The sequence below is a fragment of the Trichechus manatus genome, unplaced genomic scaffold, assembly GCF_000243295.1.
Source record: "Trichechus manatus latirostris isolate Lorelei unplaced genomic scaffold, TriManLat1.0 scaffold00026, whole genome shotgun sequence".
NCBI classification, from domain to species: Eukaryota; Metazoa; Chordata; class Mammalia; order Sirenia; family Trichechidae; genus Trichechus; species Trichechus manatus.
In genome coordinates this window covers 12,754,996-12,767,622 of record NW_004443962.1, presented here as the reverse complement: position 1 = coordinate 12,767,622, position 12,627 = coordinate 12,754,996, and the positions used below count along the sequence as shown (strand labels likewise).

Below are 12,627 nucleotides of genomic sequence, written 5' to 3'. Positions count from 1 at the left end.
AAAAAAATCACATTATTTCAGAATCATCTGAGCATATATTTTTTCTACTTCTTTGATAATGGTAATGATACACAGAATAATAGTAAAAGAGCAGTCAACAATGATTACATATTTAATATGTGCTAGGCAGTTGCTAGGAGTCCCTGGGTGGTACAAACAGTTAAGTGTGTTGCTACTAACCAAAAGGTTGGAGGTTCAAGTCTATCCAGAGGTGCCTCAGAAGAAAGGCCTGGTGATCTGCTTCTGAAAGGTCACAGTCATGGAAACCCTATGGAATGCAGTTCTGCTTTGCAACATATGGAGTTGGCATGGGTTGGAATCGACTCAGCTGCAATTGGTAGGCTGTTGCTAAGTGCTCTACAATATCTAATCTAATCTTCACAGAATTCTGAGACAAGAAGTATCATTATTCCTGTTTTTAAATAAGGAAGCAGGGGCTGGGAAAAATAAAGTGATCAAGTCACATGACTAGTAAGTGACAGAGGTAGGATTTGAATTTGGGTTTTGATTCCAGAGCCTGACCTCTTATGCTATCTAATCTTTCACTGTTCACGCAATTAACCTTCTGTGACTATTGTTAAGGAGAAGCCCTTATTCCATTCTCCCCATTATCTTACTCAGGCCGATTGAGGAAAGGTCTTCCTCCCTCTCTCCGCATTTGGGAAACTGCTATGGAGGACGCTTTCCCCTCTCTCACCACCCCCGTCCTCACTCCTCCCCAAGTGAGCAGGAGCGGCAGTGACTGGAGAGAGGCTAGCAGGCCTGGGCCATGTTTTACTAGATGGTCTCCGAGGAAGGAATCTCCATTCTCTTCCCTTTTCACCATCTCCACTGGGCTCTCCTCCATTTCCTGTGCCCCATTTTAGCATTCTATCAAGCAGTGCTTTCTAATTTAGCGTGTACAAGAAATTCTTTTGCTTTCTTTTTCTCAAAAAATTTTTTATGTTGAAATTATTTAAGACTCACAAGCAGTTGCAAAAACAGTACAGAGAGTTCCCGTGTACCCTCCCAGCTTTCCCCAATGATAACATAACCAGAGTAATTGTCAAAATCAGGAAATTGGCAGTGGTACAATACTATTAACTAAACCGTAGACCTTATTCAGATTTCACCAGTTTTTACACGCACTCTTTGGGTATGTGTGGATGTATAGTTCTATGAAATTTATCACATGTACAGATTCATGTACCCGCCACCACCAGCAGGAGACTGAACTGTTCCAACACAACAAAGAAAGTCTCTTGAGCTCCCCCTTTACAGTCACATTCTTCTCACTCTCATAATCCCTGGCAACCACTGATCTGTTCTCCATGACTGGAAATTTATCTTGTCGAGAGTGTTATAGAAATGGAACCATACAGTATGTAACCTCTTGAGACTGGCTTTTTTCACTCAGCATAGTGCCCTTGAGAGCCACCCAAGTTGTTGCACATGTCAATAGTTCATTCCTTTTTACTGCTGGGTAGTATTCCATTGTGTGGATGTGCCACAGTTTGTGGATCTACTCACCTGTTGAAGGACATGTGGGTTTTATCCAGTTTTTTTAATATTACAAACAAAGCTTCTATAAACATATGTATATACATTTTTGTGTGAATATAAAGTTTCTTTTCTCCAGGGTAAATGCCCAGGAGTGCAACTGCTGAATCACATGGCGAGTGAGTGTTAATTTTTTAAGAAACTGCCAAACTGTTTTCTAAACTAGCTGTGCCATTTTACATTCCCATCAGCAATATACGAGTACTCCAATTTCTTCACATCCTTGCCAACACTTGGTATTGTCAGCACATGCGCTTTTGGTTTGGTGCTGCACTTGTTGTTTGATTATCAGCACTGTGTGTTTGTATGCACTCTATCTGGACCGAGTCCTGGAGGGGGTGGGGAGTATGCTTTCGGCCTTGAATTCTTATCAAGCACCTACTATGTGCCAGACACTATGGCAGATGCTGGACACAGAAATACTGTATTTGACTTTGAGGACTCACAATTTAAAAGAGGAAATGGATAAGTTAATAGGTAAACTTTATGAAGTAATGTAGTATAGTAATAATATAGGTATCTACAAAGTGCTCTGAGCATTGATAAAGGAACTGTGCCTTAGAACAATGGTTCTCCAATTCCAGCATGCATCAAAATCACCTGCAGGGCTTGTAAAAAACAGATTGCTGGTCCTCACCCCTCTGAGTTTCGGATTCAGTAGAGTCCAGGGTAGGGGCCCAAGAATTTGCATTTCTAACAAGTTCCCAGGTGGTATTGATGCTGCTGGTCCAGGGCCCACATTTTGATAGATAAGAGTTTGTCTTAACAGATGGATAGGAGTTCGCCAGGTGAAAAATGAGGTCAGGAAACAAAGAAGAGCATGAACAAAAGGCATGATGATAAAAGTCTATGGTATGCTCAAGGAATGCCAGAACACAGTTGATTTTAAAGGGAATAAACTGAAACGGTAGGCTAGGGCCAGGTTACCAAAAAAAACCCACCTTAAATGCCTACCAAAGGAGTTGTATGGGCAGTAGAGGTCTGTATTTGAAAACTAGGTCTGTGTTTAAAAAAAAAAAAAATGCTGGCAAGAGGGCAGTAGCTGAATTGGAAGTAGGCAAGACCAGTTATGGGGCTGCTGCAATAGTCAAGATGAAAAGCAATTTAGACCTACACTTGGGAAATGGAGATGGACTGGAAAGAAAGTTCAAGCAGTAAGTACCTAGGACTTGGTGACTAACAGGATGTGCAGGGAGAAGAAGGAATCCAGAATGAGGAACAGATGGATGGTATCCATGAGAAGAAATGCATGAAGAACAAGACTGGTGATAAAATATGAGTTCAGTTTTTGGTCATTGAGTCTGAACTGACTGAAGAAAATCCATGTGGCAATATCAACAGTGAAGTTAGAAAATGGGATTAGAGAAAGGCAGGACAGAAGTCACAGGAGATGTTAAGAGCAGGTGAGGATGGTAGTGTAAAAAGTGAATCAAGACTGGAACCCAGAGTGGTATCAACATTAAATGGGTAGGTGGAGTCCTGGAGCTAGTGAAAGAGGTAAAACCAGGACACTGGTGCATGTGTAAGTTAAGGAAAGAGAAGGTTTCAGAAAGGATCAGAGAGATGATATATAGTGTTACACGTCTTAGAGGCTAAACAGGATGGCGTCTAAAAAGGATCCATTGATTTAAGGACCTTGGCAAGGGTAGTTTCACTGGAGTCAGGGATGGGTTAAGAATGAATTGGAGATGAGGAAATGGAGGTAGTGAAGACTACTCTTTTAAGAGGCTTGGTAGTAACAGGAGAGAGAGGGCTGGAGCAGTAGGCTCAGGAAGAGGCATGATCAAGAGAAGGATTTCTTCCTAAGGCCTTTAAAAGTATCAAGAAGATACCACCAGTTTTCCAGTGATTAATCTGTACTTATTCTGCTTACCTAACTTGAAATATGTGAAACACAGAATACTCTTTGATCAACTACTACTATTCATAGGAGGCAATTTGGGAGTGGTAATCACTCTGGTATCTTTCTCCATAAATTCAGAGGCACATAATTAATTTAGTCTATGGTCTTTGGCTCCAGAGCACTCCCCATGACCCATTATTAGCAGGAGAGAATCCCACTGTTATTTGAGCTTCTTCCTTTTAATAGATTTAGACAATCCCTTTATGTGTTCTGGAGTCCCCTCAAAAGTGCTTTCTCAAAGCTTTTTTTTTTTTCTGCTTTGTATCTAAACTGCCACACTCTGTGGGATCCCTGCTCTCCTCTGATGAGCTTTTTGCGCTCTCTGAGAGATGCCCTTTTCTCTCCACAGTAACCACTGTGACTGTCACATTTTTAAGTGATTGAATTTAAAAAAATTCTCAGCTACTCTTTCCCTAGGCTTCTGATAAAGTATTCTAAAATAGCCTCTGATCTTCTTATGACTTTAAAAAGCCTACCTTTGAATTTTCTCCTAGCTAATACTCATATTTTGTCATAATTTTATTTTTCAACATTGGATAATTGAGATAAATTTTCTAAGCTTTTCCTATTCTCTCAGATTATGGGATTTAATTAATAATCACATTTATTGACTCACCCATGATCACCTCCTAAGACAGACTCCTAATACAATAAACCCAAACCAAACCCATAAGGAAGTTTCAAACCACCTAGAAGCTACAGAATATTTCCTGACTGAATATTTCCTGCCTCCTATACACTAGGAAGTATTCTCTAGCTTCTAGGCAGTTTAAAACTTCCTGTTATAGGAAAGGGCCTTCATCTTATAAAAATGTTTATTAAAAAGCTCACCTCTACCTCTTGACCTCATTCTTAAAACCCACTGCAGTTGAGTCAATTCCAACTCATGGTGACCGCCATGTGTTACAGAGTAGAACTTTCTCCATAGAGTTTTCTTGGCTATAATCTTTATGGCAGCAGACCACCAAGCCTTTCTTCTGCAGTACTGCTGGTAGGTTTGAACCACCAACCTTTAGGTTAGTAGTTGAGTGCAAACCATTTGTGCCACCCAGGGGCCTTCTTGGTTTTGACCTCATTAGGCTTTTTAAAATTCACATTTAGGTCAAGTCCCGTATTTTTAATATCTGGCATAATCTCTAAGTTTCCAAAATCATTTAACATGTCTACATTGGTATTATCAACTTCATTCTGTAGTCTATAGCACTGGTTCTCAAACACTGAATTCACCTGGAGAATCAAAAACAACAACAACAATAAAAACCCTGCTGCCTGGGTCCCAGATATTCTGATTTAACTGGTCGAGGGTGTAGCCTAGGCATCGGGACTATTAAAAGTTCCCCAGGAGATTCCAATGTGCAAGCAAGTTTAAGAACCATAGGTCTAAGTATACTCCTAAAACAAATATCCAATTTAAAAAATGGTCAAAGAATTTGAATAGACATTTCTCCAAAGAAGATACACAAATGGCCAATAAGCACATGATAAGATGCTCAACATCATTAGCCATCAGAAAACTGCAAGTCAAAATCACAATGAGATACTTCACAACTTCTCATCTACTAGGATGGTTATAATAACAAGTATTGTGAGGATGTGAAGAAATTGGAATTCTCATACACCACTAAACCAAAACCAAACCTGTTGCTGTCGAGTCGATCCCGACTCATAGTGACCCTGTAGGACGGAGTAGAATCTCCCCATAGAGTTTCCAAGATAATCTTTATGGAAGCAGACTGCCACATCTTTTTCCTGCAAAGATGTAGTGGGTTCGAACCGCTGACCTTTTGGTTAGCAGCTGAGCACTTAACCACTGTGCCACCAGGGCTCCTCCATACACTGCTAGTGGGAATGTAAAACATTGCAGCTGTTTTAGAAAACAGCCTGGATGTTCCTTGAAAAGTTAAGCATAGATTTGATGCATTGACTACTAATGACCAAAGATTAGACGAGTTGTGGGATGACATCAAGGACATCATACATGCAGAAAGCAAAGGTCATTAAAAAGACAAAAAGAAAGAAAAGACCAAAATGGATGTCAGAAGAGACTCTGAAACTTGCTCTTAAATGTACAGTAGCTAATGCAAATGGAAAAATGACGAAACAAAAGAACTGAAGAGATTTCAAAGGGTGGCTCTAGAAGACAAAGTAAAGTATTATAAGGAAACGTGCAAAGACCTGGAGTTAGAAAATCAAAGGGAAGAACACACTTGGCATTTCTCAAGATGAAAGAACTGAAGAAAAAATTCAAGCCTCGGGTTGCAATACTGAAGGATTCTATGGGCAAAATATTGAACAACGCAGGAAGCAACAAAAGAAGATGAAGGGCTCCTTTCCTTTGGCACGCAGCAAAGATCTTGGTGTCACCATAGGCCACCGCCCCGTCCCATGTTGGTAGTACTGTAAGAACAAGCCCTACCCAAAGTGCTGCTTCCACCGAGGTGCCCTGATACCAAGAGCTGCATCTTTGACCTGGCCAGAAGAAGGCAAAAGTGGATGAGTTCCCTCTCTGTGGCTGTATGGTGTCAGATGAATACGAGCAGCTCTCCTCAGAAGCCCTGGAGTCTGTCTGTATTTGTACCAACAAGTCCATGGTGAAAAGTTGTGGCAAACATGGCTTTCACATCTGAATGTGGCTCCATCCCTTCCATGCCATTTGAATCAACAAGATGTTGTCCTGTGCTGGGGCTGACAGGCTCCAGACAGGTATGCAAGATGCCTTTGGAAAACCCAAGGTCCAAATAAGTTAAGTCATCTTGTCCATCTGCACCAAGCTTCAAAACCAGGAGCAAGTGATTGAGGCCCTACGCAGGGCCAAGTGCAGCTTCTCTGGGTGCCAGAAGATCCACATCTCCAAGAAGTGGAGTTTTATCAAGTTTAATGCTGATAAGTTTGATAACATAGTGGCTGAAAAGTGCCTCCTCCCAGATGGTTGTGGAGTCAAATACATCCTGAATCGGCAGGCCCTGCATTCATATGGGCTTTGGTAGCACTGTCCCGCCTGACTTGTACACACCAATAAATTGACCTTCCCGTCTCTATGTTGTCCACCAATAAACTGGAGGAAAAAAAAAAATAAAAAGAAGGTGGAAGGAATACACAGAGTCACTGTACTAAAAAGAGTTGGTCAATGTTCAACCATTTCAGGAGGCAGCATATGATCAAGAACCGATGCTACTGAAGGAAGAAGTCCACGCTGCACTGAAGGCATTGGCAAAAAACAAGTTACCATATGACCCAGTAATTCTACTCCTAGGTATATACCCAAGAGAAATGAAAACATATGTCTATGTAAAAATTTGTATACAATGTTCATAACAGCATAATAGCCAAAAAGTGGAGACAACTCAAATATCCATAGGTTGATGAATGGATAAACAAAACGTGTTATATCCATTCAATGGGATATTATTCAACCATAAAAAGGAATGACATACTGATTCATAATGCAATATGGATGAACTTTGAAAACATGCTAGATTATGCTAAATGAAAGAAGCTAGACACAAAAGGCCACAGGTTATATGATGCCGTTTATATGGAATGTTCAGAATAGGCAAATCTATAGAGACAGAAAGTAGCTTAGTGGTTGCCAGGATCTGGGGAGAGAAGGGAATGCGGACAGACTGCTAATGGGTATGGGGTTTCTTTTTGGGGTGATGAAAATGTTCTGGAATTATACAGTGGTGACAGTTGCACAACTTTGTGAATATACTAAAAATAAATTCAGAGGCACATAATTAATTTAGTCTATTGTCTCTGGTTCCTGAGCACTCCCCATGACCCATTATTAGCAGCAAAGAATCCTACTGTTATTCTAGATTCTTCCTTTTAATAGATTTAGACAATATCTTCAAAAGTGCTTCTCAAAGCCTTTTTTTTTTTTTCCTACTTTGTACCTAAACTGCCATAATCTCTGGAACTATATGGTGGTGATGGCTGCACAATTTTGTGAATATACGAAAAGCAGCTGACTTGCACACCTTAGAAGGGTGAATTCATTGTATGTGAATTATATCTCAAAAGAAAAAAAAGAGCAAACATATTCCTATTGTTATCTTATGTGTCTGAGGAATTCTTACTCATGGAGATTTGAGAAATACTCCCTTTGCCAATAACATTTCTATTTTACTATTTTTTGCTATCCTATGCAAAACTAGGCTACCTCTCTCTTTTCTTCCGAGAGTCGAAAGCCAACGGTGAAGTCTCACAGTATGCCAGAATTAAACATCTGACTTTGGCCACTTTTACTCAAGAAGCATGTGAAAAAAAAATTCTAGAGAAGGAAAACTAGAAGGGCAGTGCCTCTACTGAATGAGGACAAACCATTCAAGGTGAAGACCAATGGGATATGAGCAAAACCTATTAAATTACAAAGAGATCTCCAGTACAACAGAATGAAATCCTGGAATACTTGAAAGAGCGAATACCATTCAAAGGCTCAAATGTGTAAATTGTGTTGGTGTTGTTAGTAGACATCAAGTAGATTCCTACTCCTGGCGACCCCATGAGTGCAGAGTAGAACTGCTCCACAGGATTCTCAAGGCTGTGACCTTTCAGAAGCAGATCGCCAAGCCTGTCTTCTGAGGTGCCTCTGGGCGGGTTTGAACCACCAACCTTTCAGCTAGTAGTTGATTGTTTAACTTTTTGTGCCACCCAAACCAAAAAAAAGCCCATCTCCACTGAATTGATTCCGACTCATAGCGACCCTATAGGACAGAGCAGAACTGCCCCATAGGGTTTCCAAGGCTGTAAATCTTTAGGGAAGAAGACTGCCACATCTTTCTCCCACAGAGCAGCTGGTGGGTTCAAACAGCCAACCTTTCGGTTAGCAGCCTAGTGCTTAACCACTGGGCCACCAGGGCTCCACCACTGTGCCACCCTGGGACTCCAAATTTAGGACATGAAAAAAAATAGATTACAGGTAGTAACTTAAGGATGATTATTATCCCTCAAAAGATGGCAAAGGCAATAAGACAGAGTTTCAAGGAAATGGACACACAATCGATTATTTGACCAAAATGAGCTATTAATAGGGGTTTGTGTGTGTGTGTTTTTCTTCTTTTTGAAATGGTCTGACCACTAAGGGTGATGTCCAGAGGATTAATCCGCCTTCTCACAATAAGGTGCTCAGTGTCACTATCAGAGACAGAAAAAAATGTCAGAATTGGGACTGAAATGGTTGTCAAAGAAGTTAGATCAGAAGAGTTTGAATTCAGGAGTCTAGCAGACCCGTAAGATAAGCCAGATGCTGGGAACATGGAAGTAAGGACAAGCAGTGGTGACCCAGGGTCTGAACATGCAAAGGATGTCTAAAACCAGGAGATCATTCTGAGGAAGAGAAACGCCGGAAGAGGCAACAGAAGAGTAAACTGTGACTAAGACTCAAGTTCATCGAGCAAGGTTAGGGAGTGCAGAACACTGGCAGACATCCTTGTGAGTGGGGGCTGGTACTAGAAAGGCCTAGGCTGGCATAGATGCCTAAGGCCTGGGCCCAGGGCTCTGGACAGGCAATGGGCCAGCGGACAGGCCTGAACAGACTCTGAATGGGCTCTGGCTGCTCCCATTTAGCCTCTGCCCCAGAGCCATCTAGACAGGCAGGGAGAGTGGGAGAAATGAAAACAGACCATTATACTGGGTTTAGGGGCTGACTTCCCACATCCAAAGGGGTGTGGCTACTTTGATTTTCATCCAGGCTAGTGTCAGTATGGCCATGGGTTGGATTTTGTGGAGCTGCAGGGAGATCTACACCGTGGGGATGCTTGGGGCTCAGGAAAACTTAGTTGTGGTCCAACAGTTGTAGTGGGGCCTGCTATAAAATGAATTTAACACTAGGCAAACCTGGACCACTTATTTTCTTGTGCCTAAAGCCAAAAGTCCCTGGGTGGTGTAAACAGTTTGTGCTCAACTGCTAACCTGAAGGTTGGCAGTTCGAACCCACTCAGTGGTACCCAGAAGAAAGGCCTGGCGATTTGCTTCTGTAAAGATTACAGCCAAAAAAATTCTATGGAGCAGATTCATGGGTTGCATGAATCAGAACAGACTCGACAGCAACGGGTTCAGCTTTTTTTGGTTGTTGTTTGTTTTTTTAAAAGCCCAAATTGTAGGATAGGGACTAAACTAACAGTTGGGAGTTAAGGGCGGGGTGGGGGGGGGCAGTTGCAAAAATAATAAGGGTATAGAGGTTAGAAGACAATCAGTTCTTTGCAATCCGCGGCTGAGCAGCCATGACACTGATCCACTGTGAAATTTCTTAGGATGAGAAATAATCCTTTAGATGTTATATAAGCAACATTACTAGTTCATTTTCTGTTTTCTTTCTTTTTAAAACAAAGAGTTCAGCATATATAGGTACAGATGTGTAGAAAAAAAACCCCGCATGTTTCTAGAAAACTATATTCACAGAGAAGCTTCTCCAATTTTCCAGTTCTTCCATGCAGAGGCCAGTTTTCCAGCAAACAAGATGCACTAATAAATCTATCGGGGGCAGAAAGGCAATGGGGGACAGCTGCAGCCGCAGCATCCAGGAGTGACAATGATTAATTCCTACATCTGCTCAGTCAGATAGACACAAAGGTCACTGTGCATAGATTAGCATCCTGATCACCAGCCCCTCCCAGCACACACACACAGATAGCATCGTCCACCATTCATAGCGGCAGAATTCAAAATGCCTGAAACGTTTACTACCTAACCAAAAACAAGAAAGAAAAGAAAAAAAGGAAGGAATCAAGCAAGCTATTCAGTGGAATGGAGATGGAAGAAGGCATAGCCCAGGATTAGAAACTGATTAATGTTTGATTACAGTCTAATCTTGTTAGCATCCAAGTTGAGTGAAATTTGGATGCTCAGCTAGATCTAGAAAAGCAAAGGGAACAGGAAATTTAAGAACAAATCCTGCTGCAGTAATTTGATCAAAGAAAGAAAGGCTATTATGGTGAGGCAGTTGAACACAAGCGGATGTTTGGTGTTATATAAAAAGGGTATTTGGAAGTAGACTCTTTGTCCTCATGTTCAACAATTCCCCAAAGACGTTGCCACTTCCTGTTCATGACTCCTACAGTTGTTGATCCCTGAGACGTTGACTTTTAAAAATAATAATCATGGGCTAGGAAATGTATTTTTAAATACACAGATTAAAAATGTATATCTCAGGGAATTGTCACAAAGAAAACATCTATGTAAGCATCACTCAAGTCAAGAAAGAGAACATTACAACACCTCAAAGGACCCCTCATAATTACTACCTTGTCCCTCCTCCCTAAAGGTAAACCACTATCTTGACTTTTAACATTTATAGTTGTGTCTGGTTTTGAACTTTATATAAAGGGTATTATATAGTACATCTTCTTTTGTGCCTGGTTTCTTTTACTGAACATTATGTTTGTGAGATTCATCCATGTTGCTGGGTTTATATGTAGCTTGTTCATTTTCACTGCTGTGTAGTATTCCATTGCATGAATATACCACAATTTATTCCTTCTACTACCGATGGGGAGCCCTGGTGGCACATTGGTTAAGAGCTTGGCTGCTAACCAAGAAGTCAGCAGTTTGAATCCACCAGCTGCTCCTTGGAAACCCTATAGGGCAGTTCTACTCTGTCCTATAGGGTTGCTACGAATCGAAATCAACTCGACGGCAACGGGTTTGATTTTGTTTGTTTTTTACTACTGATGGCCATTCACTGTGAGTACAAATAATGCTGCTATGAATAATCTTTATGTATCTCTCATAAATGTGTGCATATTTCTATTGACTATAGTTTGGAAGTAGACTTGTTAGTTCACAAGGTATACGTGTTTCTAATTTTAGAAGATATGCCAAATTATATTCCAAAGTGGTTGCACCAAGTCACACTGGCACCGTGAGTAGATTAAAAGTTTCATAGCTTCACCTCTTTGTTAGCATTATGTGTTGTCACTCTTTAAAAATTAAAGCCAGTAGTGTGTATATACTGCTATCTCACTGTAGTTTTAATTAGCATTTCCCTGATGATGTGGAGTACCTTTTCATACGTTTATTGGCCAATTGATTACCTTGTTTTGTGAAAGATCTGTTTAACTTGCTTGCCCATTTTTCTAGAGTTATTGTCTGTTTTCCTTTTTGATTTGTACTTCATATATCCTGAAGCCCTTTGGAGACTATATGCATAGCAAATACCTTCTCCTACTCTGTGGGCTTGCTTTTCATTCTCTTAATGGCGTCTTCTTTCTTTCTGTTTTTGGTGCAAATAAATATAATGATTGTAAAGCATTTTTTGAATATTTACTAAATGCCAGGCACAGTTCTAGGTTCCTAATACATATGCTTGGATGTCTGTGTGTGTGTGGGGGGTAGCTTTATTATGATATAATTCACATACCATACAATCATCCTTTTAAAATGTACAATTCAATGGTTTTTAGCATATTCACAGAGTTGCACAATTTTAGGACATTTTCATCACCCCTACAGGAAACCACAAACCCCTTACCCTTTATCTCCCAAACTCCATCACCCCTAGCCCTAGGCAACTACTAATTTACTTCATGTGACTACAGATTTGCCTATTCTGGACCTTAAATATAAGTTGAATCATTTAATAGGTGGTCTTTTTTGACTGACTTCTTTTGCTTAGCATAATGCTTTTAAGGTTCATCCATGATGTAGCATATATCAATACTTCATTCCTTTTTATTGACAAATAATGTTTTATTATATTGATATACCAAATTTTGTTTATCCACTTATCAGTTGAGGGACATTTGGGTTGTTTCCACTCTTCGGTTTTTATGAATAATGCTGTCATGTGCACATGTTTTCATTTCTCTTGGATGTACACTGAGAAGTGGAATTACTGGGTCACATAGTAACTCTTCACCACCTGTCTGTCAGTTTGTTGTATTGTGGTGGCTTGCATGTTGCTATGATGCTGAAAGCTATGCCACTGGTATCTCAAATACCAGTAGGGTCACCCATGGTGGACAGGTTTCAGTGAAGCTTCCAGACTAAGACAGACTAGGAAGAAGGCTTGGCAACCTGCATCCAAAAATTAGCCAATGAAAACTTTATGCATAAACACAGAAGATCGTCTGACATAGCGCTGGAAGATGAGCCCCTTAGTTGTAAGGCACTCAAAATACTACTGGGGAAAAGCTGCCTCCTCAAAGTAGACTTGACATTAATGATGTGCAAGAAGTAAAGCCTCC

General features: G+C 40.6%; 1 protein-coding gene and 1 pseudogene across 2 annotated transcripts in view; one reads left to right on the top strand and one right to left on the bottom strand.

Annotated features, from left to right (window-relative positions):
- The window catches only part of GPR156 (G protein-coupled receptor 156), a 99,034-nt gene that overhangs the window by 43,088 nt on the left and 43,319 nt on the right, over nt 1-12,627 (bottom strand). The gene's annotated exons all lie outside the window — the stretch shown is intronic.
- Nucleotides 5,760-6,445, top strand: LOC105756147 (60S ribosomal protein L10-like; annotated as a pseudogene).